Source organism: Lytechinus pictus, unplaced genomic scaffold, assembly GCF_037042905.1.
Source record: "Lytechinus pictus isolate F3 Inbred unplaced genomic scaffold, Lp3.0 scaffold_190, whole genome shotgun sequence".
Classification (NCBI taxonomy): Eukaryota; Metazoa; Echinodermata; class Echinoidea; order Temnopleuroida; family Toxopneustidae; genus Lytechinus; species Lytechinus pictus.
In genome coordinates, this window is record NW_026974310.1 from 1 (window position 1) to 22,158 (window position 22,158).

Consider the following 22,158-nt stretch of genomic DNA (forward strand, 5'->3'; position numbering starts at 1 on the left):
TCGGTGATCGGACGAGAACCGGTATATTCAGCATGGTATGGTCGTAGGCTCTTGCTCCATCAAAGTCAAGCTATTTGAAGGGATACTATGACGTCATCATCTATTTAATCCCTGTCAGTAATAATATTGGTTGATTGATGTCTTCAGTCATTCCACCGATCTTTCATTGGGTTTGTTTCAGTTTCCATCGGATGCCTACCTACGATAATTTGGAGATATTGTCGTGTTTTTTTTCTTGGATGCGCACCTGTGTGTGACGCAACAATTCACATGATGGTGTAGGCCTTGAACTGCGCGCCTCGTCTCTTGGAGACCCTGTGCTTGCAAACAAACGACTTTCATCATTGCCTTGAATGTCGGACATCAAGCGAAAAGTTTATTCCTGCTCTATTAAAAAGGGTGACGAAGGAGACGAAAAAGACAACAAAAAAGGAGACAAAAGTGATACTATAAAGGAAAACAAATACCAACGACTTAAAATGAAAAAATGAATAAAGGGGCATTTCATGAAGCAAAAAATGCCTACAACACCCGGTATTCCCAGGCGGTCTCCCATCCAAGTACTAACCGAGCCCTATGCTGCTTGACTTCGGTGATCGGACGAGAACCGGTATATTCAGCATGGTATGGTCGTAGGCTCTTGCTCCATCAAAGTCAAGCTATTTGAAGGGATACTATGACGTCATCATCTATTTAATCCCTGTCAGTAATAATATTGGTTGATTGATGTCTTCAGTCATTCCACCGATCTTTCATTGGGTTTGTTTCAGTTTCCATCGGATGCCTACCTACGATAATTTGGAGATATTGTCGTGTTTTTTTTTCTTGGATGCGCACCTGTGTGTGACGCAACAATTCACATGATGGTGTAGGCCTTGAACTGCGCGCCTCGTCTCTTGGAGACCCTGTGCTTGCAAACAAACGACTTTCATCATTGCCTTGAATGTCGGACATCAAGCGAAAAGTTTATTCCTGCTCTATTAAAAAGGGTGACGAAGGAGACGAAAAAGACAACAAAAAAGGAGACAAAAGTGATACTATAAAGGAAAACAAATACCAACGACTTAAAATGAAAAAATGAATAAAGGGGCATTTCATGAAGCAAAAAATGCCTACAACACCCGGTATTCCCAGGCGGTCTCCCATCCAAGTACTAACCGAGCCCTATGCTGCTTGACTTCGGTGATCGGACGAGAACCGGTATATTCAGCATGGTATGGTCGTAGGCTCTTGCTCCATCAAAGTCAAGCTATTTGAAGGGATACTATGACGTCATCATCTATTTAATCCCTGTCAGTAATAATATTGGTTGATTGATGTCTTCAGTCATTCCACCGATCTTTCATTGGGTTTGTTTCAGTTTCCATCGGATGCCTACCTACGATAATTTGGAGATATTGTCGTGTTTTTTTTCTTGGATGCGCACCTGTGTGTGACGCAACAATTCACATGATGGTGTAGGCCTTGAACTGCGCGCCTCGTCTCTTGGAGACCCTGTGCTTGCAAACAAACGACTTTCATCATTGCCTTGAATGTCGGACATCAAGCGAAAAGTTTATTCCTGCTCTATTAAAAAGGGTGACGAAGGAGACGAAAAAGACAACAAAAAAGGAGACAAAAGTGATACTATAAAGGAAAACAAATACCAACGACTTAAAATGAAAAAATGAATAAAGGGGCATTTCATGAAGCAAAAAATGCCTACAACACCCGGTATTCCCAGGCGGTCTCCCATCCAAGTACTAACCGAGCCCTATGCTGCTTGACTTCGGTGATCGGACGAGAACCGGTATATTCAGCATGGTATGGTCGTAGGCTCTTGCTCCATCAAAGTCAAGCTATTTGAAGGGATACTATGACGTCATCATCTATTTAATCCCTGTCAGTAATAATATTGGTTGATTGATGTCTTCAGTCATTCCACCGATCTTTCATTGGGTTTGTTTCAGTTTCCATCGGATGCCTACCTACGATAATTTGGAGATATTGTCGTGTTTTTTTTCTTGGATGCGCACCTGTGTGTGACGCAACAATTCACATGATGGTGTAGGCCTTGAACTGCGCGCCTCGTCTCTTGGAGACCCTGTGCTTGCAAACAAACGACTTTCATCATTGCCTTGAATGTCGGACATCAAGCGAAAAGTTTATTCCTGCTCTATTAAAAAGGGTGACGAAGGAGACGAAAAAGACAACAAAAAAGGAGACAAAAGTGATACTATAAAGGAAAACAAATACCAACGACTTAAAATGAAAAAATGAATAAAGGGGCATTTCATGAAGCAAAAAATGCCTACAACACCCGGTATTCCCAGGCGGTCTCCCATCCAAGTACTAACCGAGCCCTATGCTGCTTGACTTCGGTGATCGGACGAGAACCGGTATATTCAGCATGGTATGGTCGTAGGCTCTTGCTCCATCAAAGTCAAGCTATTTGAAGGGATACTATGACGTCATCATCTATTTAATCCCTGTCAGTAATAATATTGGTTGATTGATGTCTTCAGTCATTCCACCGATCTTTCATTGGGTTTGTTTCAGTTTCCATCGGATGCCTACCTACGATAATTTGGAGATATTGTCGTGTTTTTTTTCTTGGATGCGCACCTGTGTGTGACGCAACAATTCACATGATGGTGTAGGCCTTGAACTGCGCGCCTCGTCTCTTGGAGACCCTGTGCTTGCAAACAAACGACTTTCATCATTGCCTTGAATGTCGGACATCAAGCGAAAAGTTTATTCCTGCTCTATTAAAAAGGGTGACGAAGGAGACGAAAAAGACAACAAAAAAGGAGACAAAAGTGATACTATAAAGGAAAACAAATACCAACGACTTAAAATGAAAAAATGAATAAAGGGGCATTTCATGAAGCAAAAAATGCCTACAACACCCGGTATTCCCAGGCGGTCTCCCATCCAAGTACTAACCGAGCCCTATGCTGCTTGACTTCGGTGATCGGACGAGAACCGGTATATTCAGCATGGTATGGTCGTAGGCTCTTGCTCCATCAAAGTCAAGCTATTTGAAGGGATACTATGACGTCATCATCTATTTAATCCCTGTCAGTAATAATATTGGTTGATTGATGTCTTCAGTCATTCCACCGATCTTTCATTGGGTTTGTTTCAGTTTCCATCGGATGCCTACCTACGATAATTTGGAGATATTGTCGTGTTTTTTTTCTTGGATGCGCACCTGTGTGTGACGCAACAATTCACATGATGGTGTAGGCCTTGAACTGCGCGCCTCGTCTCTTGGAGACCCTGTGCTTGCAAACAAACGACTTTCATCATTGCCTTGAATGTCGGACATCAAGCGAAAAGTTTATTCCTGCTCTATTAAAAAGGGTGACGAAGGAGACGAAAAAGACAACAAAAAAGGAGACAAAAGTGATACTATAAAGGAAAACAAATACCAACGACTTAAAATGAAAAAATGAATAAAGGGGCATTTCATGAAGCAAAAAATGCCTACAACACCCGGTATTCCCAGGCGGTCTCCCATCCAAGTACTAACCGAGCCCTATGCTGCTTGACTTCGGTGATCGGACGAGAACCGGTATATTCAGCATGGTATGGTCGTAGGCTCTTGCTCCATCAAAGTCAAGCTATTTGAAGGGATACTATGACGTCATCATCTATTTAATCCCTGTCAGTAATAATATTGGTTGATTGATGTCTTCAGTCATTCCACCGATCTTTCATTGGGTTTGTTTCAGTTTCCATCGGATGCCTACCTACGATAATTTGGAGATATTGTCGTGTTTTTTTTCTTGGATGCGCACCTGTGTGTGACGCAACAATTCACATGATGGTGTAGGCCTTGAACTGCGCGCCTCGTCTCTTGGAGACCCTGTGCTTGCAAACAAACGACTTTCATCATTGCCTTGAATGTCGGACATCAAGCGAAAAGTTTATTCCTGCTCTATTAAAAAGGGTGACGAAGGAGACGAAAAAGACAACAAAAAAGGAGACAAAAGTGATACTATAAAGGAAAACAAATACCAACGACTTAAAATGAAAAAATGAATAAAGGGGCATTTCATGAAGCAAAAAATGCCTACAACACCCGGTATTCCCAGGCGGTCTCCCATCCAAGTACTAACCGAGCCCTATGCTGCTTGACTTCGGTGATCGGACGAGAACCGGTATATTCAGCATGGTATGGTCGTAGGCTCTTGCTCCATCAAAGTCAAGCTATTTGAAGGGATACTATGACGTCATCATCTATTTAATCCCTGTCAGTAATAATATTGGTTGATTGATGTCTTCAGTCATTCCACCGATCTTTCATTGGGTTTGTTTCAGTTTCCATCGGATGCCTACCTACGATAATTTGGAGATATTGTCGTGTTTTTTTTCTTGGATGCGCACCTGTGTGTGACGCAACAATTCACATGATGGTGTAGGCCTTGAACTGCGCGCCTCGTCTCTTGGAGACCCTGTGCTTGCAAACAAACGACTTTCATCATTGCCTTGAATGTCGGACATCAAGCGAAAAGTTTATTCCTGCTCTATTAAAAAGGGTGACGAAGGAGACGAAAAAGACAACAAAAAAGGAGACAAAAGTGATACTATAAAGGAAAACAAATACCAACGACTTAAAATGAAAAAATGAATAAAGGGGCATTTCATGAAGCAAAAAATGCCTACAACACCCGGTATTCCCAGGCGGTCTCCCATCCAAGTACTAACCGAGCCCTATGCTGCTTGACTTCGGTGATCGGACGAGAACCGGTATATTCAGCATGGTATGGTCGTAGGCTCTTGCTCCATCAAAGTCAAGCTATTTGAAGGGATACTATGACGTCATCATCTATTTAATCCCTGTCAGTAATAATATTGGTTGATTGATGTCTTCAGTCATTCCACCGATCTTTCATTGGGTTTGTTTCAGTTTCCATCGGATGCCTACCTACGATAATTTGGAGATATTGTCGTGTTTTTTTTCTTGGATGCGCACCTGTGTGTGACGCAACAATTCACATGATGGTGTAGGCCTTGAACTGCGCGCCTCGTCTCTTGGAGACCCTGTGCTTGCAAACAAACGACTTTCATCATTGCCTTGAATGTCGGACATCAAGCGAAAAGTTTATTCCTGCTCTATTAAAAAGGGTGACGAAGGAGACGAAAAAGACAACAAAAAAGGAGACAAAAGTGATACTATAAAGGAAAACAAATACCAACGACTTAAAATGAAAAAATGAATAAAGGGGCATTTCATGAAGCAAAAAATGCCTACAACACCCGGTATTCCCAGGCGGTCTCCCATCCAAGTACTAACCGAGCCCTATGCTGCTTGACTTCGGTGATCGGACGAGAACCGGTATATTCAGCATGGTATGGTCGTAGGCTCTTGCTCCATCAAAGTCAAGCTATTTGAAGGGATACTATGACGTCATCATCTATTTAATCCCTGTCAGTAATAATATTGGTTGATTGATGTCTTCAGTCATTCCACCGATCTTTCATTGGGTTTGTTTCAGTTTCCATCGGATGCCTACCTACGATAATTTGGAGATATTGTCGTGTTTTTTTTCTTGGATGCGCACCTGTGTGTGACGCAACAATTCACATGATGGTGTAGGCCTTGAACTGCGCGCCTCGTCTCTTGGAGACCCTGTGCTTGCAAACAAACGACTTTCATCATTGCCTTGAATGTCGGACATCAAGCGAAAAGTTTATTCCTGCTCTATTAAAAAGGGTGACGAAGGAGACGAAAAAGACAACAAAAAAGGAGACAAAAGTGATACTATAAAGGAAAACAAATACCAACGACTTAAAATGAAAAAATGAATAAAGGGGCATTTCATGAAGCAAAAAATGCCTACAACACCCGGTATTCCCAGGCGGTCTCCCATCCAAGTACTAACCGAGCCCTATGCTGCTTGACTTCGGTGATCGGACGAGAACCGGTATATTCAGCATGGTATGGTCGTAGGCTCTTGCTCCATCAAAGTCAAGCTATTTGAAGGGATACTATGACGTCATCATCTATTTAATCCCTGTCAGTAATAATATTGGTTGATTGATGTCTTCAGTCATTCCACCGATCTTTCATTGGGTTTGTTTCAGTTTCCATCGGATGCCTACCTACGATAATTTGGAGATATTGTCGTGTTTTTTTTCTTGGATGCGCACCTGTGTGTGACGCAACAATTCACATGATGGTGTAGGCCTTGAACTGCGCGCCTCGTCTCTTGGAGACCCTGTGCTTGCAAACAAACGACTTTCATCATTGCCTTGAATGTCGGACATCAAGCGAAAAGTTTATTCCTGCTCTATTAAAAAGGGTGACGAAGGAGACGAAAAAGACAACAAAAAAGGAGACAAAAGTGATACTATAAAGGAAAACAAATACCAACGACTTAAAATGAAAAAATGAATAAAGGGGCATTTCATGAAGCAAAAAATGCCTACAACACCCGGTATTCCCAGGCGGTCTCCCATCCAAGTACTAACCGAGCCCTATGCTGCTTGACTTCGGTGATCGGACGAGAACCGGTATATTCAGCATGGTATGGTCGTAGGCTCTTGCTCCATCAAAGTCAAGCTATTTGAAGGGATACTATGACGTCATCATCTATTTAATCCCTGTCAGTAATAATATTGGTTGATTGATGTCTTCAGTCATTCCACCGATCTTTCATTGGGTTTGTTTCAGTTTCCATCGGATGCCTACCTACGATAATTTGGAGATATTGTCGTGTTTTTTTTCTTGGATGCGCACCTGTGTGTGACGCAACAATTCACATGATGGTGTAGGCCTTGAACTGCGCGCCTCGTCTCTTGGAGACCCTGTGCTTGCAAACAAACGACTTTCATCATTGCCTTGAATGTCGGACATCAAGCGAAAAGTTTATTCCTGCTCTATTAAAAAGGGTGACGAAGGAGACGAAAAAGACAACAAAAAAGGAGACAAAAGTGATACTATAAAGGAAAACAAATACCAACGACTTAAAATGAAAAAATGAATAAAGGGGCATTTCATGAAGCAAAAAATGCCTACAACACCCGGTATTCCCAGGCGGTCTCCCATCCAAGTACTAACCGAGCCCTATGCTGCTTGACTTCGGTGATCGGACGAGAACCGGTATATTCAGCATGGTATGGTCGTAGGCTCTTGCTCCATCAAAGTCAAGCTATTTGAAGGGATACTATGACGTCATCATCTATTTAATCCCTGTCAGTAATAATATTGGTTGATTGATGTCTTCAGTCATTCCACCGATCTTTCATTGGGTTTGTTTCAGTTTCCATCGGATGCCTACCTACGATAATTTGGAGATATTGTCGTGTTTTTTTTCTTGGATGCGCACCTGTGTGTGACGCAACAATTCACATGATGGTGTAGGCCTTGAACTGCGCGCCTCGTCTCTTGGAGACCCTGTGCTTGCAAACAAACGACTTTCATCATTGCCTTGAATGTCGGACATCAAGCGAAAAGTTTATTCCTGCTCTATTAAAAAGGGTGACGAAGGAGACGAAAAAGACAACAAAAAAGGAGACAAAAGTGATACTATAAAGGAAAACAAATACCAACGACTTAAAATGAAAAAATGAATAAAGGGGCATTTCATGAAGCAAAAAATGCCTACAACACCCGGTATTCCCAGGCGGTCTCCCATCCAAGTACTAACCGAGCCCTATGCTGCTTGACTTCGGTGATCGGACGAGAACCGGTATATTCAGCATGGTATGGTCGTAGGCTCTTGCTCCATCAAAGTCAAGCTATTTGAAGGGATACTATGACGTCATCATCTATTTAATCCCTGTCAGTAATAATATTGGTTGATTGATGTCTTCAGTCATTCCACCGATCTTTCATTGGGTTTGTTTCAGTTTCCATCGGATGCCTACCTACGATAATTTGGAGATATTGTCGTGTTTTTTTTCTTGGATGCGCACCTGTGTGTGACGCAACAATTCACATGATGGTGTAGGCCTTGAACTGCGCGCCTCGTCTCTTGGAGACCCTGTGCTTGCAAACAAACGACTTTCATCATTGCCTTGAATGTCGGACATCAAGCGAAAAGTTTATTCCTGCTCTATTAAAAAGGGTGACGAAGGAGACGAAAAAGACAACAAAAAAGGAGACAAAAGTGATACTATAAAGGAAAACAAATACCAACGACTTAAAATGAAAAAATGAATAAAGGGGCATTTCATGAAGCAAAAAATGCCTACAACACCCGGTATTCCCAGGCGGTCTCCCATCCAAGTACTAACCGAGCCCTATGCTGCTTGACTTCGGTGATCGGACGAGAACCGGTATATTCAGCATGGTATGGTCGTAGGCTCTTGCTCCATCAAAGTCAAGCTATTTGAAGGGATACTATGACGTCATCATCTATTTAATCCCTGTCAGTAATAATATTGGTTGATTGATGTCTTCAGTCATTCCACCGATCTTTCATTGGGTTTGTTTCAGTTTCCATCGGATGCCTACCTACGATAATTTGGAGATATTGTCGTGTTTTTTTTCTTGGATGCGCACCTGTGTGTGACGCAACAATTCACATGATGGTGTAGGCCTTGAACTGCGCGCCTCGTCTCTTGGAGACCCTGTGCTTGCAAACAAACGACTTTCATCATTGCCTTGAATGTCGGACATCAAGCGAAAAGTTTATTCCTGCTCTATTAAAAAGGGTGACGAAGGAGACGAAAAAGACAACAAAAAAGGAGACAAAAGTGATACTATAAAGGAAAACAAATACCAACGACTTAAAATGAAAAAATGAATAAAGGGGCATTTCATGAAGCAAAAAATGCCTACAACACCCGGTATTCCCAGGCGGTCTCCCATCCAAGTACTAACCGAGCCCTATGCTGCTTGACTTCGGTGATCGGACGAGAACCGGTATATTCAGCATGGTATGGTCGTAGGCTCTTGCTCCATCAAAGTCAAGCTATTTGAAGGGATACTATGACGTCATCATCTATTTAATCCCTGTCAGTAATAATATTGGTTGATTGATGTCTTCAGTCATTCCACCGATCTTTCATTGGGTTTGTTTCAGTTTCCATCGGATGCCTACCTACGATAATTTGGAGATATTGTCGTGTTTTTTTTCTTGGATGCGCACCTGTGTGTGACGCAACAATTCACATGATGGTGTAGGCCTTGAACTGCGCGCCTCGTCTCTTGGAGACCCTGTGCTTGCAAACAAACGACTTTCATCATTGCCTTGAATGTCGGACATCAAGCGAAAAGTTTATTCCTGCTCTATTAAAAAGGGTGACGAAGGAGACGAAAAAGACAACAAAAAAGGAGACAAAAGTGATACTATAAAGGAAAACAAATACCAACGACTTAAAATGAAAAAATGAATAAAGGGGCATTTCATGAAGCAAAAAATGCCTACAACACCCGGTATTCCCAGGCGGTCTCCCATCCAAGTACTAACCGAGCCCTATGCTGCTTGACTTCGGTGATCGGACGAGAACCGGTATATTCAGCATGGTATGGTCGTAGGCTCTTGCTCCATCAAAGTCAAGCTATTTGAAGGGATACTATGACGTCATCATCTATTTAATCCCTGTCAGTAATAATATTGGTTGATTGATGTCTTCAGTCATTCCACCGATCTTTCATTGGGTTTGTTTCAGTTTCCATCGGATGCCTACCTACGATAATTTGGAGATATTGTCGTGTTTTTTTTCTTGGATGCGCACCTGTGTGTGACGCAACAATTCACATGATGGTGTAGGCCTTGAACTGCGCGCCTCGTCTCTTGGAGACCCTGTGCTTGCAAACAAACGACTTTCATCATTGCCTTGAATGTCGGACATCAAGCGAAAAGTTTATTCCTGCTCTATTAAAAAGGGTGACGAAGGAGACGAAAAAGACAACAAAAAAGGAGACAAAAGTGATACTATAAAGGAAAACAAATACCAACGACTTAAAATGAAAAAATGAATAAAGGGGCATTTCATGAAGCAAAAAATGCCTACAACACCCGGTATTCCCAGGCGGTCTCCCATCCAAGTACTAACCGAGCCCTATGCTGCTTGACTTCGGTGATCGGACGAGAACCGGTATATTCAGCATGGTATGGTCGTAGGCTCTTGCTCCATCAAAGTCAAGCTATTTGAAGGGATACTATGACGTCATCATCTATTTAATCCCTGTCAGTAATAATATTGGTTGATTGATGTCTTCAGTCATTCCACCGATCTTTCATTGGGTTTGTTTCAGTTTCCATCGGATGCCTACCTACGATAATTTGGAGATATTGTCGTGTTTTTTTTCTTGGATGCGCACCTGTGTGTGACGCAACAATTCACATGATGGTGTAGGCCTTGAACTGCGCGCCTCGTCTCTTGGAGACCCTGTGCTTGCAAACAAACGACTTTCATCATTGCCTTGAATGTCGGACATCAAGCGAAAAGTTTATTCCTGCTCTATTAAAAAGGGTGACGAAGGAGACGAAAAAGACAACAAAAAAGGAGACAAAAGTGATACTATAAAGGAAAACAAATACCAACGACTTAAAATGAAAAAATGAATAAAGGGGCATTTCATGAAGCAAAAAATGCCTACAACACCCGGTATTCCCAGGCGGTCTCCCATCCAAGTACTAACCGAGCCCTATGCTGCTTGACTTCGGTGATCGGACGAGAACCGGTATATTCAGCATGGTATGGTCGTAGGCTCTTGCTCCATCAAAGTCAAGCTATTTGAAGGGATACTATGACGTCATCATCTATTTAATCCCTGTCAGTAATAATATTGGTTGATTGATGTCTTCAGTCATTCCACCGATCTTTCATTGGGTTTGTTTCAGTTTCCATCGGATGCCTACCTACGATAATTTGGAGATATTGTCGTGTTTTTTTTCTTGGATGCGCACCTGTGTGTGACGCAACAATTCACATGATGGTGTAGGCCTTGAACTGCGCGCCTCGTCTCTTGGAGACCCTGTGCTTGCAAACAAACGACTTTCATCATTGCCTTGAATGTCGGACATCAAGCGAAAAGTTTATTCCTGCTCTATTAAAAAGGGTGACGAAGGAGACGAAAAAGACAACAAAAAAGGAGACAAAAGTGATACTATAAAGGAAAACAAATACCAACGACTTAAAATGAAAAAATGAATAAAGGGGCATTTCATGAAGCAAAAAATGCCTACAACACCCGGTATTCCCAGGCGGTCTCCCATCCAAGTACTAACCGAGCCCTATGCTGCTTGACTTCGGTGATCGGACGAGAACCGGTATATTCAGCATGGTATGGTCGTAGGCTCTTGCTCCATCAAAGTCAAGCTATTTGAAGGGATACTATGACGTCATCATCTATTTAATCCCTGTCAGTAATAATATTGGTTGATTGATGTCTTCAGTCATTCCACCGATCTTTCATTGGGTTTGTTTCAGTTTCCATCGGATGCCTACCTACGATAATTTGGAGATATTGTCGTGTTTTTTTTCTTGGATGCGCACCTGTGTGTGACGCAACAATTCACATGATGGTGTAGGCCTTGAACTGCGCGCCTCGTCTCTTGGAGACCCTGTGCTTGCAAACAAACGACTTTCATCATTGCCTTGAATGTCGGACATCAAGCGAAAAGTTTATTCCTGCTCTATTAAAAAGGGTGACGAAGGAGACGAAAAAGACAACAAAAAAGGAGACAAAAGTGATACTATAAAGGAAAACAAATACCAACGACTTAAAATGAAAAAATGAATAAAGGGGCATTTCATGAAGCAAAAAATGCCTACAACACCCGGTATTCCCAGGCGGTCTCCCATCCAAGTACTAACCGAGCCCTATGCTGCTTGACTTCGGTGATCGGACGAGAACCGGTATATTCAGCATGGTATGGTCGTAGGCTCTTGCTCCATCAAAGTCAAGCTATTTGAAGGGATACTATGACGTCATCATCTATTTAATCCCTGTCAGTAATAATATTGGTTGATTGATGTCTTCAGTCATTCCACCGATCTTTCATTGGGTTTGTTTCAGTTTCCATCGGATGCCTACCTACGATAATTTGGAGATATTGTCGTGTTTTTTTTCTTGGATGCGCACCTGTGTGTGACGCAACAATTCACATGATGGTGTAGGCCTTGAACTGCGCGCCTCGTCTCTTGGAGACCCTGTGCTTGCAAACAAACGACTTTCATCATTGCCTTGAATGTCGGACATCAAGCGAAAAGTTTATTCCTGCTCTATTAAAAAGGGTGACGAAGGAGACGAAAAAGACAACAAAAAAGGAGACAAAAGTGATACTATAAAGGAAAACAAATACCAACGACTTAAAATGAAAAAATGAATAAAGGGGCATTTCATGAAGCAAAAAATGCCTACAACACCCGGTATTCCCAGGCGGTCTCCCATCCAAGTACTAACCGAGCCCTATGCTGCTTGACTTCGGTGATCGGACGAGAACCGGTATATTCAGCATGGTATGGTCGTAGGCTCTTGCTCCATCAAAGTCAAGCTATTTGAAGGGATACTATGACGTCATCATCTATTTAATCCCTGTCAGTAATAATATTGGTTGATTGATGTCTTCAGTCATTCCACCGATCTTTCATTGGGTTTGTTTCAGTTTCCATCGGATGCCTACCTACGATAATTTGGAGATATTGTCGTGTTTTTTTTCTTGGATGCGCACCTGTGTGTGACGCAACAATTCACATGATGGTGTAGGCCTTGAACTGCGCGCCTCGTCTCTTGGAGACCCTGTGCTTGCAAACAAACGACTTTCATCATTGCCTTGAATGTCGGACATCAAGCGAAAAGTTTATTCCTGCTCTATTAAAAAGGGTGACGAAGGAGACGAAAAAGACAACAAAAAAGGAGACAAAAGTGATACTATAAAGGAAAACAAATACCAACGACTTAAAATGAAAAAATGAATAAAGGGGCATTTCATGAAGCAAAAAATGCCTACAACACCCGGTATTCCCAGGCGGTCTCCCATCCAAGTACTAACCGAGCCCTATGCTGCTTGACTTCGGTGATCGGACGAGAACCGGTATATTCAGCATGGTATGGTCGTAGGCTCTTGCTCCATCAAAGTCAAGCTATTTGAAGGGATACTATGACGTCATCATCTATTTAATCCCTGTCAGTAATAATATTGGTTGATTGATGTCTTCAGTCATTCCACCGATCTTTCATTGGGTTTGTTTCAGTTTCCATCGGATGCCTACCTACGATAATTTGGAGATATTGTCGTGTTTTTTTTCTTGGATGCGCACCTGTGTGTGACGCAACAATTCACATGATGGTGTAGGCCTTGAACTGCGCGCCTCGTCTCTTGGAGACCCTGTGCTTGCAAACAAACGACTTTCATCATTGCCTTGAATGTCGGACATCAAGCGAAAAGTTTATTCCTGCTCTATTAAAAAGGGTGACGAAGGAGACGAAAAAGACAACAAAAAAGGAGACAAAAGTGATACTATAAAGGAAAACAAATACCAACGACTTAAAATGAAAAAATGAATAAAGGGGCATTTCATGAAGCAAAAAATGCCTACAACACCCGGTATTCCCAGGCGGTCTCCCATCCAAGTACTAACCGAGCCCTATGCTGCTTGACTTCGGTGATCGGACGAGAACCGGTATATTCAGCATGGTATGGTCGTAGGCTCTTGCTCCATCAAAGTCAAGCTATTTGAAGGGATACTATGACGTCATCATCTATTTAATCCCTGTCAGTAATAATATTGGTTGATTGATGTCTTCAGTCATTCCACCGATCTTTCATTGGGTTTGTTTCAGTTTCCATCGGATGCCTACCTACGATAATTTGGAGATATTGTCGTGTTTTTTTTCTTGGATGCGCACCTGTGTGTGACGCAACAATTCACATGATGGTGTAGGCCTTGAACTGCGCGCCTCGTCTCTTGGAGACCCTGTGCTTGCAAACAAACGACTTTCATCATTGCCTTGAATGTCGGACATCAAGCGAAAAGTTTATTCCTGCTCTATTAAAAAGGGTGACGAAGGAGACGAAAAAGACAACAAAAAAGGAGACAAAAGTGATACTATAAAGGAAAACAAATACCAACGACTTAAAATGAAAAAATGAATAAAGGGGCATTTCATGAAGCAAAAAATGCCTACAACACCCGGTATTCCCAGGCGGTCTCCCATCCAAGTACTAACCGAGCCCTATGCTGCTTGACTTCGGTGATCGGACGAGAACCGGTATATTCAGCATGGTATGGTCGTAGGCTCTTGCTCCATCAAAGTCAAGCTATTTGAAGGGATACTATGACGTCATCATCTATTTAATCCCTGTCAGTAATAATATTGGTTGATTGATGTCTTCAGTCATTCCACCGATCTTTCATTGGGTTTGTTTCAGTTTCCATCGGATGCCTACCTACGATAATTTGGAGATATTGTCGTGTTTTTTTTCTTGGATGCGCACCTGTGTGTGACGCAACAATTCACATGATGGTGTAGGCCTTGAACTGCGCGCCTCGTCTCTTGGAGACCCTGTGCTTGCAAACAAACGACTTTCATCATTGCCTTGAATGTCGGACATCAAGCGAAAAGTTTATTCCTGCTCTATTAAAAAGGGTGACGAAGGAGACGAAAAAGACAACAAAAAAGGAGACAAAAGTGATACTATAAAGGAAAACAAATACCAACGACTTAAAATGAAAAAATGAATAAAGGGGCATTTCATGAAGCAAAAAATCCTACAACACCCGGTATTCCCAGGCGGTCTCCCATCCAAGTACTAACCGAGCCCTATGCTGCTTGACTTCGGTGATCGGACGAGAACCGGTATATTCAGCATGGTATGGTCGTAGGCTCTTGCTCCATCAAAGTCAAGCTATTTGAAGGGATACTATGACGTCATCATCTATTTAATCCCTGTCAGTAATAATATTGGTTGATTGATGTCTTCAGTCATTCCACCGATCTTTCATTGGGTTTGTTTCAGTTTCCATCGGATGCCTACCTACGATAATTTGGAGATATTGTCGTGTTTTTTTTCTTGGATGCGCACCTGTGTGTGACGCAACAATTCACATGATGGTGTAGGCCTTGAACTGCGCGCCTCGTCTCTTGGAGACCCTGTGCTTGCAAACAAACGACTTTCATCATTGCCTTGAATGTCGGACATCAAGCGAAAAGTTTATTCCTGCTCTATTAAAAAGGGTGACGAAGGAGACGAAAAAGACAACAAAAAAGGAGACAAAAGTGATACTATAAAGGAAAACAAATACCAACGACTTAAAATGAAAAAATGAATAAAGGGGCATTTCATGAAGCAAAAAATGCCTACAACACCCGGTATTCCCAGGCGGTCTCCCATCCAAGTACTAACCGAGCCCTATGCTGCTTGACTTCGGTGATCGGACGAGAACCGGTATATTCAGCATGGTATGGTCGTAGGCTCTTGCTCCATCAAAGTCAAGCTATTTGAAGGGATACTATGACGTCATCATCTATTTAATCCCTGTCAGTAATAATATTGGTTGATTGATGTCTTCAGTCATTCCACCGATCTTTCATTGGGTTTGTTTCAGTTTCCATCGGATGCCTACCTACGATAATTTGGAGATATTGTCGTGTTTTTTTTCTTGGATGCGCACCTGTGTGTGACGCAACAATTCACATGATGGTGTAGGCCTTGAACTGCGCGCCTCGTCTCTTGGAGACCCTGTGCTTGCAAACAAACGACTTTCATCATTGCCTTGAATGTCGGACATCAAGCGAAAAGTTTATTCCTGCTCTATTAAAAAGGGTGACGAAGGAGACGAAAAAGACAACAAAAAAGGAGACAAAAGTGATACTATAAAGGAAAACAAATACCAACGACTTAAAATGAAAAAATGAATAAAGGGGCATTTCATGAAGCAAAAAATGCCTACAACACCCGGTATTCCCAGGCGGTCTCCCATCCAAGTACTAACCGAGCCCTATGCTGCTTGACTTCGGTGATCGGACGAGAACCGGTATATTCAGCATGGTATGGTCGTAGGCTCTTGCTCCATCAAAGTCAAGCTATTTGAAGGGATACTATGACGTCATCATCTATTTAATCCCTGTCAGTAATAATATTGGTTGATTGATGTCTTCAGTCATTCCACCGATCTTTCATTGGGTTTGTTTCAGTTTCCATCGGATGCCTACCTACGATAATTTGGAGATATTGTCGTGTTTTTTTTCTTGGATGCGCACCTGTGTGTGACGCAACAATTCACATGATGGTGTAGGCCTTGAACTGCGCGCCTCGTCTCTTGGAGACCCTGTGCTTGCAAACAAACGACTTTCATCATTGCCTTGAATGTCGGACATCAAGCGAAAAGTTTATTCCTGCTCTATTAAAAAGGGTGACGAAGGAGACGAAAAAGACAACAAAAAAGGAGACAAAAGTGATACTATAAAGGAAAACAAATACCAACGACTTAAAATGAAAAAATGAATAAAGGGGCATTTCATGAAGCAAAAAATGCCTACAACACCCGGTATTCCCAGGCGGTCTCCCATCCAAGTACTAACCGAGCCCTATGCTGCTTGACTTCGGTGATCGGACGAGAACCGGTATATTCAGCATGGTATGGTCGTAGGCTCTTGCTCCATCAAAGTCAAGCTATTTGAAGGGATACTATGACGTCATCATCTATTTAATCCCTGTCAGTAATAATATTGGTTGATTGATGTCTTCAGTCATTCCACCGATCTTTCATTGGGTTTGTTTCAGTTTCCATCGGATGCCTACCTACGATAATTTGGAGATATTGTCGTGTTTTTTTTCTTGGATGCGCACCTGTGTGTGACGCAACAATTCACATGATGGTGTAGGCCTTGAACTGCGCGCCTCGTCTCTTGGAGACCCTGTGCTTGCAAACAAACGACTTTCATCATTGCCTTGAATGTCGGACATCAAGCGAAAAGTTTATTCCTGCTCTATTAAAAAGGGTGACGAAGGAGACGAAAAAGACAACAAAAAAGGAGACAAAAGTGATACTATAAAGGAAAACAAATACCAACGACTTAAAATGAAAAAATGAATAAAGGGGCATTTCATGAAGCAAAAAATGCCTACAACACCCGGTATTCCCAGGCGGTCTCCCATCCAAGTACTAACCGAGCCCTATGCTGCTTGACTTCGGTGATCGGACGAGAACCGGTATATTCAGCATGGTATGGTCGTAGGCTCTTGCTCCATCAAAGTCAAGCTATTTGAAGGGATACTATGACGTCATCATCTATTTAATCCCTGTCAGTAATAATATTGGTTGATTGATGTCTTCAGTCATTCCACCGATCTTTCATTGGGTTTGTTTCAGTTTCCATCGGATGCCTACCTACGATAATTTGGAGATATTGTCGTGTTTTTTTTCTTGGATGCGCACCTGTGTGTGACGCAACAATTCACATGATGGTGTAGGCCTTGAACTGCGCGCCTCGTCTCTTGGAGACCCTGTGCTTGCAAACAAACGACTTTCATCATTGCCTTGAATGTCGGACATCAAGCGAAAAGTTTATTCCTGCTCTATTAAAAAGGGTGACGAAGGAGACGAAAAAGACAACAAAAAAGGAGACAAAAGTGATACTATAAAGGAAAACAAATACCAACGACTTAAAATGAAAAAATGAATAAAGGGGCATTTCATGAAGCAAAAAATGCCTACAACACCCGGTATTCCCAGGCGGTCTCCCATCCAAGTACTAACCGAGCCCTATGCTGCTTGACTTCGGTGATCGGACGAGAACCGGTATATTCAGCATGGTATGGTCGTAGGCTCTTGCTCCATCAAAGTCAAGCTATTTGAAGGGATACTATGACGTCATCATCTATTTAATCCCTGTCAGTAATAATATTGGTTGATTGATGTCTTCAGTCATTCCACCGATCTTTCATTGGGTTTGTTTCAGTTTCCATCGGATGCCTACCTACGATAATTTGGAGATATTGTCGTGTTTTTTTTCTTGGATGCGCACCTGTGTGTGACGCAACAATTCACATGATGGTGTAGGCCTTGAACTGCGCGCCTCGTCTCTTGGAGACCCTGTGCTTGCAAACAAACGACTTTCATCATTGCCTTGAATGTCGGACATCAAGCGAAAAGTTTATTCCTGCTCTATTAAAAAGGGTGACGAAGGAGACGAAAAAGACAACAAAAAAGGAGACAAAAGTGATACTATAAAGGAAAACAAATACCAACGACTTAAAATGAAAAAATGAATAAAGGGGCATTTCATGAAGCAAAAAATGCCTACAACACCCGGTATTCCCAGGCGGTCTCCCATCCAAGTACTAACCGAGCCCTATGCTGCTTGACTTCGGTGATCGGACGAGAACCGGTATATTCAGCATGGTATGGTCGTAGGCTCTTGCTCCATCAAAGTCAAGCTATTTGAAGGGATACTATGACGTCATCATCTATTTAATCCCTGTCAGTAATAATATTGGTTGATTGATGTCTTCAGTCATTCCACCGATCTTTCATTGGGTTTGTTTCAGTTTCCATCGGATGCCTACCTACGATAATTTGGAGATATTGTCGTGTTTTTTTTCTTGGATGCGCACCTGTGTGTGACGCAACAATTCACATGATGGTGTAGGCCTTGAACTGCGCGCCTCGTCTCTTGGAGACCCTGTGCTTGCAAACAAACGACTTTCATCATTGCCTTGAATGTCGGACATCAAGCGAAAAGTTTATTCCTGCTCTATTAAAAAGGGTGACGAAGGAGACGAAAAAGACAACAAAAAAGGAGACAAAAGTGATACTATAAAGGAAAACAAATACCAACGACTTAAAATGAAAAAATGAATAAAGGGGCATTTCATGAAGCAAAAAATGCCTACAACACCCGGTATTCCCAGGCGGTCTCCCATCCAAGTACTAACCGAGCCCTATGCTGCTTGACTTCGGTGATCGGACGAGAACCGGTATATTCAGCATGGTATGGTCGTAGGCTCTTGCTCCATCAAAGTCAAGCTATTTGAAGGGATACTATGACGTCATCATCTATTTAATCCCTGTCAGTAATAATATTGGTTGATTGATGTCTTCAGTCATTCCACCGATCTTTCATTGGGTTTGTTTCAGTTTCCATCGGATGCCTACCTACGATAATTTGGAGATATTGTCGTGTTTTTTTTCTTGGATGCGCACCTGTGTGTGACGCAACAATTCACATGATGGTGTAGGCCTTGAACTGCGCGCCTCGTCTCTTGGAGACCCTGTGCTTGCAAACAAACGACTTTCATCATTGCCTTGAATGTCGGACATCAAGCGAAAAGTTTATTCCTGCTCTATTAAAAAGGGTGACGAAGGAGACGAAAAAGACAACAAAAAAGGAGACAAAAGTGATACTATAAAGGAAAACAAATACCAACGACTTAAAATGAAAAAATGAATAAAGGGGCATTTCATGAAGCAAAAAATGCCTACAACACCCGGTATTCCCAGGCGGTCTCCCATCCAAGTACTAACCGAGCCCTATGCTGCTTGACTTCGGTGATCGGACGAGAACCGGTATATTCAGCATGGTATGGTCGTAGGCTCTTGCTCCATCAAAGTCAAGCTATTTGAAGGGATACTATGACGTCATCATCTATTTAATCCCTGTCAGTAATAATATTGGTTGATTGATGTCTTCAGTCATTCCACCGATCTTTCATTGGGTTTGTTTCAGTTTCCATCGGATGCCTACCTACGATAATTTGGAGATATTGTCGTGTTTTTTTTCTTGGATGCGCACCTGTGTGTGACGCAACAATTCACATGATGGTGTAGGCCTTGAACTGCGCGCCTCGTCTCTTGGAGACCCTGTGCTTGCAAACAAACGACTTTCATCATTGCCTTGAATGTCGGACATCAAGCGAAAAGTTTATTCCTGCTCTATTAAAAAGGGTGACGAAGGAGACGAAAAAGACAACAAAAAAGGAGACAAAAGTGATACTATAAAGGAAAACAAATACCAACGACTTAAAATGAAAAAATGAATAAAGGGGCATTTCATGAAGCAAAAAATGCCTACAACACCCGGTATTCCCAGGCGGTCTCCCATCCAAGTACTAACCGAGCCCTATGCTGCTTGACTTCGGTGATCGGACGAGAACCGGTATATTCAGCATGGTATGGTCGTAGGCTCTTGCTCCATCAAAGTCAAGCTATTTGAAGGGATACTATGACGTCATCATCTATTTAATCCCTGTCAGTAATAATATTGGTTGATTGATGTCTTCAGTCATTCCACCGATCTTTCATTGGGTTTGTTTCAGTTTCCATCGGATGCCTACCTACGATAATTTGGAGATATTGTCGTGTTTTTTTTCTTGGATGCGCACCTGTGTGTGACGCAACAATTCACATGATGGTGTAGGCCTTGAACTGCGCGCCTCGTCTCTTGGAGACCCTGTGCTTGCAAACAAACGACTTTCATCATTGCCTTGAATGTCGGACATCAAGCGAAAAGTTTATTCCTGCTCTATTAAAAAGGGTGACGAAGGAGACGAAAAAGACAACAAAAAAGGAGACAAAAGTGATACTATAAAGGAAAACAAATACCAACGACTTAAAATGAAAAAATGAATAAAGGGGCATTTCATGAAGCAAAAAATGCCTACAACACCCGGTATTCCCAGGCGGTCTCCCATCCAAGTACTAACCGAGCCCTATGCTGCTTGACTTCGGTGATCGGACGAGAACCGGTATATTCAGCATGGTATGGTCGTAGGCTCTTGCTCCATCAAAGTCAAGCTATTTGAAGGGATACTATGACGTCATCATCTATTTAATCCCTGTCAGTAATAATATTGGTTGATTGATGTCTTCAGTCATTCCACCGATCTTTCATTGGGTTTGTTTCAGTTTCCATCGGATGCCTACCTACGATAATTTGGAGATATTGTCGTGTTTTTTTTCTTGGATGCGCACCTGTGTGTGACGCAACAATTCACATGATGGTGTAGGCCTTGAACTGCGCGCCTCGTCTCTTGGAGACCCTGTGCTTGCAAACAAACGACTTTCATCATTGCCTTGAATGTCGGACATCAAGCGAAAAGTTTATTCCTGCTCTATTAAAAAGGGTGACGAAGGAGACGAAAAAGACAACAAAAAAGGAGACAAAAGTGATACTATAAAGGAAAACAAATACCAACGACTTAAAATGAAAAAATGAATAAAGGGGCATTTCATGAAGCAAAAAATGCCTACAACACCCGGTATTCCCAGGCGGTCTCCCATCCAAGTACTAACCGAGCCCTATGCTGCTTGACTTCGGTGATCGGACGAGAACCGGTATATTCAGCATGGTATGGTCGTAGGCTCTTGCTCCATCAAAGTCAAGCTATTTGAAGGGATACTATGACGTCATCATCTATTTAATCCCTGTCAGTAATAATATTGGTTGATTGATGTCTTCAGTCATTCCACCGATCTTTCATTGGGTTTGTTTCAGTTTCCATCGGATGCCTACCTACGATAATTTGGAGATATTGTCGTGTTTTTTTTCTTGGATGCGCACCTGTGTGTGACGCAACAATTCACATGATGGTGTAGGCCTTGAACTGCGCGCCTCGTCTCTTGGAGACCCTGTGCTTGCAAACAAACGACTTTCATCATTGCCTTGAATGTCGGACATCAAGCGAAAAGTTTATTCCTGCTCTATTAAAAAGGGTGACGAAGGAGACGAAAAAGACAACAAAAAAGGAGACAAAAGTGATACTATAAAGGAAAACAAATACCAACGACTTAAAATGAAAAAATGAATAAAGGGGCATTTCATGAAGCAAAAAATGCCTACAACACCCGGTATTCCCAGGCGGTCTCCCATCCAAGTACTAACCGAGCCCTATGCTGCTTGACTTCGGTGATCGGACGAGAACCGGTATATTCAGCATGGTATGGTCGTAGGCTCTTGCTCCATCAAAGTCAAGCTATTTGAAGGGATACTATGACGTCATCATCTATTTAATCCCTGTCAGTAATAATATTGGTTGATTGATGTCTTCAGTCATTCCACCGATCTTTCATTGGGTTTGTTTCAGTTTCCATCGGATGCCTACCTACGATAATTTGGAGATATTGTCGTGTTTTTTTTCTTGGATGCGCACCTGTGTGTGACGCAACAATTCACATGATGGTGTAGGCCTTGAACTGCGCGCCTCGTCTCTTGGAGACCCTGTGCTTGCAAACAAACGACTTTCATCATTGCCTTGAATGTCGGACATC

General features: G+C 42.3%; 37 non-coding genes across 37 annotated transcripts; all 37 read right to left on the reverse strand.

Annotated features, from left to right (window-relative positions):
• Positions 1 to 519: 519 nt before the first annotated feature.
• On the reverse strand, positions 520 to 638 carry LOC135159226 (5S ribosomal RNA). Its single transcript, XR_010297971.1, has one exon. It is a non-coding gene; the product is annotated as a 5S ribosomal RNA (ribosomal RNA).
• Positions 639 to 1,109: 471 nt separating this feature from the next.
• LOC135159258 (5S ribosomal RNA) lies at positions 1,110 to 1,228 on the reverse strand. The gene has a single exon (XR_010298003.1). It is a non-coding gene; the product is annotated as a 5S ribosomal RNA (ribosomal RNA).
• A 470-nt stretch (positions 1,229 to 1,698) lies between these two features.
• On the reverse strand, positions 1,699 to 1,817 carry LOC135159269 (5S ribosomal RNA). The gene has a single exon (XR_010298014.1). It is a non-coding gene; the product is annotated as a 5S ribosomal RNA (ribosomal RNA).
• Positions 1,818 to 2,287: 470 nt separating this feature from the next.
• Positions 2,288 to 2,406, reverse strand: LOC135159280 (5S ribosomal RNA). The gene has a single exon (XR_010298025.1). It is a non-coding gene; the product is annotated as a 5S ribosomal RNA (ribosomal RNA).
• A 470-nt stretch (positions 2,407 to 2,876) lies between these two features.
• LOC135159291 (5S ribosomal RNA) lies at positions 2,877 to 2,995 on the reverse strand. Its single transcript, XR_010298036.1, has one exon. It is a non-coding gene; the product is annotated as a 5S ribosomal RNA (ribosomal RNA).
• A 470-nt stretch (positions 2,996 to 3,465) lies between these two features.
• On the reverse strand, positions 3,466 to 3,584 carry LOC135159232 (5S ribosomal RNA). The gene has a single exon (XR_010297977.1). It is a non-coding gene; the product is annotated as a 5S ribosomal RNA (ribosomal RNA).
• Positions 3,585 to 4,054: 470 nt separating this feature from the next.
• Positions 4,055 to 4,173, reverse strand: LOC135159243 (5S ribosomal RNA). The gene has a single exon (XR_010297988.1). It is a non-coding gene; the product is annotated as a 5S ribosomal RNA (ribosomal RNA).
• Positions 4,174 to 4,643: 470 nt separating this feature from the next.
• LOC135159250 (5S ribosomal RNA) lies at positions 4,644 to 4,762 on the reverse strand. Its single transcript, XR_010297995.1, has one exon. It is a non-coding gene; the product is annotated as a 5S ribosomal RNA (ribosomal RNA).
• Positions 4,763 to 5,232: 470 nt separating this feature from the next.
• On the reverse strand, positions 5,233 to 5,351 carry LOC135159251 (5S ribosomal RNA). Its single transcript, XR_010297996.1, has one exon. It is a non-coding gene; the product is annotated as a 5S ribosomal RNA (ribosomal RNA).
• A 470-nt stretch (positions 5,352 to 5,821) lies between these two features.
• LOC135159252 (5S ribosomal RNA) lies at positions 5,822 to 5,940 on the reverse strand. Its single transcript, XR_010297997.1, has one exon. It is a non-coding gene; the product is annotated as a 5S ribosomal RNA (ribosomal RNA).
• A 470-nt stretch (positions 5,941 to 6,410) lies between these two features.
• Positions 6,411 to 6,529, reverse strand: LOC135159253 (5S ribosomal RNA). Its single transcript, XR_010297998.1, has one exon. It is a non-coding gene; the product is annotated as a 5S ribosomal RNA (ribosomal RNA).
• Positions 6,530 to 6,999: 470 nt separating this feature from the next.
• On the reverse strand, positions 7,000 to 7,118 carry LOC135159254 (5S ribosomal RNA). Its single transcript, XR_010297999.1, has one exon. It is a non-coding gene; the product is annotated as a 5S ribosomal RNA (ribosomal RNA).
• A 470-nt stretch (positions 7,119 to 7,588) lies between these two features.
• LOC135159255 (5S ribosomal RNA) lies at positions 7,589 to 7,707 on the reverse strand. The gene has a single exon (XR_010298000.1). It is a non-coding gene; the product is annotated as a 5S ribosomal RNA (ribosomal RNA).
• A 470-nt stretch (positions 7,708 to 8,177) lies between these two features.
• Positions 8,178 to 8,296, reverse strand: LOC135159256 (5S ribosomal RNA). The gene has a single exon (XR_010298001.1). It is a non-coding gene; the product is annotated as a 5S ribosomal RNA (ribosomal RNA).
• Positions 8,297 to 8,766: 470 nt separating this feature from the next.
• On the reverse strand, positions 8,767 to 8,885 carry LOC135159257 (5S ribosomal RNA). Its single transcript, XR_010298002.1, has one exon. It is a non-coding gene; the product is annotated as a 5S ribosomal RNA (ribosomal RNA).
• A 470-nt stretch (positions 8,886 to 9,355) lies between these two features.
• LOC135159259 (5S ribosomal RNA) lies at positions 9,356 to 9,474 on the reverse strand. The gene has a single exon (XR_010298004.1). It is a non-coding gene; the product is annotated as a 5S ribosomal RNA (ribosomal RNA).
• Positions 9,475 to 9,944: 470 nt separating this feature from the next.
• Positions 9,945 to 10,063, reverse strand: LOC135159260 (5S ribosomal RNA). The gene has a single exon (XR_010298005.1). It is a non-coding gene; the product is annotated as a 5S ribosomal RNA (ribosomal RNA).
• Positions 10,064 to 10,533: 470 nt separating this feature from the next.
• Positions 10,534 to 10,652, reverse strand: LOC135159261 (5S ribosomal RNA). Its single transcript, XR_010298006.1, has one exon. It is a non-coding gene; the product is annotated as a 5S ribosomal RNA (ribosomal RNA).
• A 470-nt stretch (positions 10,653 to 11,122) lies between these two features.
• Positions 11,123 to 11,241, reverse strand: LOC135159262 (5S ribosomal RNA). The gene has a single exon (XR_010298007.1). It is a non-coding gene; the product is annotated as a 5S ribosomal RNA (ribosomal RNA).
• Positions 11,242 to 11,711: 470 nt separating this feature from the next.
• Positions 11,712 to 11,830, reverse strand: LOC135159263 (5S ribosomal RNA). The gene has a single exon (XR_010298008.1). It is a non-coding gene; the product is annotated as a 5S ribosomal RNA (ribosomal RNA).
• A 470-nt stretch (positions 11,831 to 12,300) lies between these two features.
• Positions 12,301 to 12,419, reverse strand: LOC135159264 (5S ribosomal RNA). Its single transcript, XR_010298009.1, has one exon. It is a non-coding gene; the product is annotated as a 5S ribosomal RNA (ribosomal RNA).
• A 470-nt stretch (positions 12,420 to 12,889) lies between these two features.
• On the reverse strand, positions 12,890 to 13,008 carry LOC135159265 (5S ribosomal RNA). The gene has a single exon (XR_010298010.1). It is a non-coding gene; the product is annotated as a 5S ribosomal RNA (ribosomal RNA).
• Positions 13,009 to 13,478: 470 nt separating this feature from the next.
• Positions 13,479 to 13,597, reverse strand: LOC135159266 (5S ribosomal RNA). Its single transcript, XR_010298011.1, has one exon. It is a non-coding gene; the product is annotated as a 5S ribosomal RNA (ribosomal RNA).
• A 470-nt stretch (positions 13,598 to 14,067) lies between these two features.
• LOC135159267 (5S ribosomal RNA) lies at positions 14,068 to 14,186 on the reverse strand. The gene has a single exon (XR_010298012.1). It is a non-coding gene; the product is annotated as a 5S ribosomal RNA (ribosomal RNA).
• A 469-nt stretch (positions 14,187 to 14,655) lies between these two features.
• LOC135159248 (5S ribosomal RNA) lies at positions 14,656 to 14,774 on the reverse strand. The gene has a single exon (XR_010297993.1). It is a non-coding gene; the product is annotated as a 5S ribosomal RNA (ribosomal RNA).
• Positions 14,775 to 15,244: 470 nt separating this feature from the next.
• On the reverse strand, positions 15,245 to 15,363 carry LOC135159268 (5S ribosomal RNA). Its single transcript, XR_010298013.1, has one exon. It is a non-coding gene; the product is annotated as a 5S ribosomal RNA (ribosomal RNA).
• Positions 15,364 to 15,833: 470 nt separating this feature from the next.
• On the reverse strand, positions 15,834 to 15,952 carry LOC135159270 (5S ribosomal RNA). Its single transcript, XR_010298015.1, has one exon. It is a non-coding gene; the product is annotated as a 5S ribosomal RNA (ribosomal RNA).
• Positions 15,953 to 16,422: 470 nt separating this feature from the next.
• LOC135159271 (5S ribosomal RNA) lies at positions 16,423 to 16,541 on the reverse strand. Its single transcript, XR_010298016.1, has one exon. It is a non-coding gene; the product is annotated as a 5S ribosomal RNA (ribosomal RNA).
• Positions 16,542 to 17,011: 470 nt separating this feature from the next.
• Positions 17,012 to 17,130, reverse strand: LOC135159272 (5S ribosomal RNA). Its single transcript, XR_010298017.1, has one exon. It is a non-coding gene; the product is annotated as a 5S ribosomal RNA (ribosomal RNA).
• A 470-nt stretch (positions 17,131 to 17,600) lies between these two features.
• LOC135159273 (5S ribosomal RNA) lies at positions 17,601 to 17,719 on the reverse strand. Its single transcript, XR_010298018.1, has one exon. It is a non-coding gene; the product is annotated as a 5S ribosomal RNA (ribosomal RNA).
• A 470-nt stretch (positions 17,720 to 18,189) lies between these two features.
• Positions 18,190 to 18,308, reverse strand: LOC135159274 (5S ribosomal RNA). The gene has a single exon (XR_010298019.1). It is a non-coding gene; the product is annotated as a 5S ribosomal RNA (ribosomal RNA).
• A 470-nt stretch (positions 18,309 to 18,778) lies between these two features.
• Positions 18,779 to 18,897, reverse strand: LOC135159275 (5S ribosomal RNA). Its single transcript, XR_010298020.1, has one exon. It is a non-coding gene; the product is annotated as a 5S ribosomal RNA (ribosomal RNA).
• Positions 18,898 to 19,367: 470 nt separating this feature from the next.
• On the reverse strand, positions 19,368 to 19,486 carry LOC135159276 (5S ribosomal RNA). Its single transcript, XR_010298021.1, has one exon. It is a non-coding gene; the product is annotated as a 5S ribosomal RNA (ribosomal RNA).
• Positions 19,487 to 19,956: 470 nt separating this feature from the next.
• Positions 19,957 to 20,075, reverse strand: LOC135159277 (5S ribosomal RNA). The gene has a single exon (XR_010298022.1). It is a non-coding gene; the product is annotated as a 5S ribosomal RNA (ribosomal RNA).
• A 470-nt stretch (positions 20,076 to 20,545) lies between these two features.
• On the reverse strand, positions 20,546 to 20,664 carry LOC135159278 (5S ribosomal RNA). Its single transcript, XR_010298023.1, has one exon. It is a non-coding gene; the product is annotated as a 5S ribosomal RNA (ribosomal RNA).
• Positions 20,665 to 21,134: 470 nt separating this feature from the next.
• LOC135159279 (5S ribosomal RNA) lies at positions 21,135 to 21,253 on the reverse strand. Its single transcript, XR_010298024.1, has one exon. It is a non-coding gene; the product is annotated as a 5S ribosomal RNA (ribosomal RNA).
• A 470-nt stretch (positions 21,254 to 21,723) lies between these two features.
• On the reverse strand, positions 21,724 to 21,842 carry LOC135159281 (5S ribosomal RNA). Its single transcript, XR_010298026.1, has one exon. It is a non-coding gene; the product is annotated as a 5S ribosomal RNA (ribosomal RNA).
• Positions 21,843 to 22,158: the final 316 nt, after the last annotated feature.